Here is a 3,745-nt window from a genome sequence, read left to right as displayed (position 1 = left end):
GCCATACTCTATTAGACCAGAAAGAGTCACAAAAGCCCACCCGGTTTTATGAGAAAGAGACTCAGACTCTGCCTCTTGTTGAAAAAGTGGCGATGTCTTGGATGAGCATGTAGAGAGGAAATGCTGTTATCATTTTGGGAATATACAGTTTGCCCCTAAATCTGGTGTTTCTCAAAGGAAAATTGTACTTAACTAAAGAATGATGGGAATGTCCAGCTCCTCTGGGACTGGGTAATACTGCCCCATCTGATGACATGGGATAGCAGGGTACTGTTCACTCATCAGCTGCAATAGTGTGTGAAGGGTGATAATGGTATTCTCCCACGAGCCTTGGTAGGTAGGTAGGTCAGGAATTCCCAGGCACTGGGCCATGGAAGCTAAATGGAAACCAATGCATGCATCAAACTGAAAAGGTGGAGACACAACCTGAGAGTGGACAATGATCAGCAATAAAGAAAGAAAACAAATATGTATTTATTGAACCCCTGCTAATATGGGACTTTAAGTCGATTATAACATCTTGCCTTTTCACTGACCAAAAGGCTTTCAGCATTATAAAGCTTTAAAAGTTCAAAGTGCACCATCTCTTACTTAATCCTAGCAGGAATCCTCTCGGTATCATTATCCTAAGAGTACCCAATGAGACTATTCAGAAAACGGGCTCTCCTTGAGGAAGTGTGCTGGCTTCCACTGGGAAAGAGGTATAAACTTGATCAGAGAAAGTGTTTCTAGCCCAGCACTCAGAGTGCTGTGATTGGGCTGCCTCAGTCACGTGGTGCCCACACAGCAGGGGCGGTGCCAGAGGAAGACAACATGCGGGTTGGCACAGAAAATAGCAGCACACGGCTTGGACATTTCTGCTATTTAAGCTCCCGCAGCCAGTTTATAGAGAGGCTAAATCAAATAGGCTCTCAACAGCCTACTCTTCAGTTTTCTTCACCCCATGTAAAGTTCATTTGTTTCTAACTTTTGTTTCCTTCTCTAAACCAATTCCTTATCTATAACAAAGTATCTCTCCTCATCCAATCCTTTGAAATCCTGAAGCATCAGAAGGCTGTTTTTATAAAATGGTTGCATTTACAAGTAATTCCATAACAAAATCCCTGAGGATCATGATGCAGCAAAGTTTTAGTATAATATTCTCTTGGATCTAATAATTCAGCCATTGTAGCTCACATTATGGGATTCTTGGTTTAATGAGAGTTTTGCTGCAAGGCATCCAAAATCTATCCAGTGTACTTAGGAAAATCAGGTAAAGCAGGTGTTTCCTCAATTAACAATTTCAAGTTTTGTTACATGAAATGTAAGTGAATCAAAACAGAAGATAATATTCCTAGCAAAACATACCAGCACTCTACATTTCCTATTTCCCAAAACCTTGAATGTATCATTTCATGTATACATTTTTAAAGTAATTAATTTAATGCATGTTTTGCTGAGAAAAATACCCCCCAAAAAATCACTATTTACAGCAACCTCACATTAACCAGCATGTGTTTAATCAAAACAATCTGTCAGGCAATGAAGTGTAGTTTTTAACTCTTAAAGAATTAACATAAGTAATATGATTAATTGAAATTTCTAATTTTATAAAAAATCTCGCTCAAATATTTAAAAATAAGTGATGTCCATGTTTACAAACATTTTAAATCATGTTGTTTCTTAGTACATTTGGCAGTTTTTTTTAACTTTGGCAGAATCAGATTTCTCCCACGTCATACAAAATTTGAATCCTGTGGTCATACGCTGCTCCTAACTCACTGCTGATGGCTCTGAGAAGGCGGGCATCTCCTCCAAAACGGTCCCCAAGATAATTCGAATACTATGACATTTGATCCCATTCCCAACTCCTTAATTAATTTAAACAAATCATAGGAAATCCAATCCTTACTTTCTTTCCCTATTGCAACTGTAAAAGAAAACCTGACATTATTTGGAACCCTAAATTGTTTATCTGAAAACATTTCAAAATATCCTCAGAGAAGGTCCCAGGAAAAAGGCAAAAGGTTTCATGGCAGCGGCTGGAGGAAGGCTGTGCGCGTGTCCCCATCGAGGCCTGGCTTGCTCCCGTTTCCATGGCCCCCTGCGCACTCCATCACTTCAGGACCCCAGGTTTGAAAACCAAATCAAAACATTTCCACTTTCGTCCTCTGCACAAATCTATTAGTTTAAACAGAGCTTTGTTTGTAGTTAGGGTGAATATATAATTTATCTTCCAAGCCAGGACACTTTTAAGAATAAAAGGGGGCTTCGAGAGCCATGGGCTTGGGTGCAGAGATGGCCAAGTCCAAGAACCACACCACTCACAACCAGTCCCGAAAATGCCACAGAAATAGCATCAAGAAGCCCCGATCACAAAGATATGAGTCTCTCAAGGGGGTAGACCCCAAGTTCCTGAGGAACATGCACTTTGCCAAGAAGCACAGCAAGAAGGGCCTGAAGAAGATGCAGACCAACAATGCCAAGGCCATGAGCACAAGTGCTGAGGCTATCAAAGCCCAGGTCAAGTCCAAGGAGGTCAAGCCCAGGATCCCAAAGGGCAGCAGCCGCAAGCTCAGTCGACTTGCTTACATTGCTCACCCCAAGCTCGGGAAACGTGCTCGTGCCCACATCGCCAAAGGTCTCCAGCTCTGCCGGCCAAAGGCCAAGGCCAAGGCCCAAACCAAGACCCAGGCTGCAGATGCAGCCGCAGCTCAGGCTCCAGCTCAGGCTCAGTCTCAGGCTCCTAAACGTGCCCAGGCCCCTGCGAAGGCTCCATAGTAGAGGCCTCTGTCTGCCAACATGAGGACAGAAGGACTGGTGTGCCCCGGGGCTGGGGTCCTCCTATGGTGTTTGTGCAAATAAACCTGAGGCAGGGTCTGTCCGTCAAAAAAGAAAGAATGAAAGGGGATATTATTTATAACTCAGCCTGCTCAACAGACATAAACTGGGACTGTCCTGGCCACCTTGGGACATAGGCTCACCTTATTTACAGACAACAGTAACTTTGTCTAAGAAAAATTAATTTCAGAGCAGTTATTCATTGAAAATGTCATAATGTCCTGTACTGGACTGACTTTTTTCCTTTTATTTAAATTCCTAAACTCTTGTTGGCATAAGGTCTCAACCCTTGGACTTGCCTTCTTTAGCTTCTTCACTAATCCTGCACGCTCCCCAATTTCGTATACCCTTACCAAAGCCCTGGAAAACAGATGGCAGATAAGTGGACACAAACTCTAGACAGACAACAGTCACACCAAACTATTTCTAAGAGGGCATTGAAATATCTGCTCCTCAAAACTTGGGGATTTAAACGAGTCTGTCTAGAATGGGGTGCTTGGTATTTAAGTGACATTCCCTGAGCTAAATTTCTCCCCCAGCATTCAAAGTTCTACTTCTTCTACCTTAGCCCCTGAGGACCCAGAGTTCCCTCATCAGTGAGGCTTATAGTTGGCTATATACTTACCCCAGAGTTCTCTGATGACTGGGTTGTTGTTGTTAAATTACATGAACCGCTCCAAAGGAATCAGATCTTGGGATAGCTCCAAAGGCAGGTTATTTTCCTTTCATTCCCAATTGAGTCAGAAAAATTTATTCATTTACTAGTTAGAAAATAAACTTGATGCATGTTCCTCAGGAGATCCATGTGCTGTACCTTTTTATGGCAAAATGCCACATGTTCATCAGAAAGGAATACTTTGTCACGTGGCCCCCAGCCACAGCTGCTTGGCCACAATTCACTCAGAGCTTGTAAGGTAGGCAGGGC

The 3,745-nt window shown here is 42.7% G+C and overlaps 1 pseudogene; it reads left to right on the top strand.

Moving 5' to 3' along the window:
* The first annotated feature begins 2,262 nt into the window (after positions 1-2,262).
* Positions 2,263-2,760, top strand: LOC112307435 (large ribosomal subunit protein eL29 pseudogene; annotated as a pseudogene).
* The last annotated feature ends 985 nt before the right edge of the window (positions 2,761-3,745 follow it).

The sequence above is a fragment of the Desmodus rotundus genome, chromosome 1, assembly GCF_022682495.2.
Source record: "Desmodus rotundus isolate HL8 chromosome 1, HLdesRot8A.1, whole genome shotgun sequence".
Classification (NCBI taxonomy): domain Eukaryota; kingdom Metazoa; phylum Chordata; class Mammalia; order Chiroptera; family Phyllostomidae; genus Desmodus; species Desmodus rotundus.
Note: the sequence above shows the minus strand (reverse complement) of the source record. Positions and strands in the feature narration are given on the sequence as shown.